Consider the following 822-nt stretch of genomic DNA (forward strand, 5'->3'; position numbering starts at 1 on the left):
GTTCCTACCCTCTGAATTCCTCTGTCAAACTCTTCCTTTTCTGCTTTCTCTCCGTCCTCTTGTAAGGTCTGAATGTTTAGAACAGCTAATAATCATAAAGAGTGACATGTTAATGTTTCACAGAGCCGAAACGATTCTGCAGACATAAATCAGACAGCCGATCAAAAAGCCAAAGGCGAAACATATATATGAATATTCATCTGCTCTTCCACCTGTACAGCAGGTGTGTGAACGCTCGAGTGTCTGTGTGTGTGTGGTGGAGGAGGAATGCAGCTCGTCCAGTCAGATCAACCTTACAAACACACACTCTCTCTCAAAAGACGAGCATTCACCCACCCATTTACTACATGCTTACAGTCTGTGAGTAAGCCATTTGAGTGTCAGGAGTGTAAACCCAACACACAATGACATCTGACCTCTGACAGAAGAATATTCATGTCACAGACAAACCAAACCCCTGCGGGTCACAGTAAAGCTCAGGATCAAACCTGCCCGACACATGCAGCACGAGTTAGAGAGCGTTCTCAGCCTCTGCGCTGATCTCTTCAGTGTGTTTAGGCCGCAGGGCGTCTCGAATGAGAGGAACAGTCATTACAACTAAACCAGAAGTGATTAGAGACTAACTATTTTTCCTGCATATTAAAGAAAAAACAATGCAAAAAAGTACTTTTGTCTCGTTTTCCAGTAAAAACATCTAAACATTATAAAATCAAGATGCATTTACTTTGAATTTTCTAAATAATTTGATAGAAAATTAAGCAATGTTAATGCTTAAAACATGAAGAAATGTCTGCGAGTGCAGTTCAACTTCTTCCTTTTAAT

This window comes from Leuciscus leuciscus, assembly GCF_965113295.1.
Source record: "Leuciscus leuciscus genome assembly, chromosome: 1".
Lineage (NCBI taxonomy): Eukaryota > Metazoa > Chordata > Actinopteri > Cypriniformes > Leuciscidae > Leuciscus > Leuciscus leuciscus.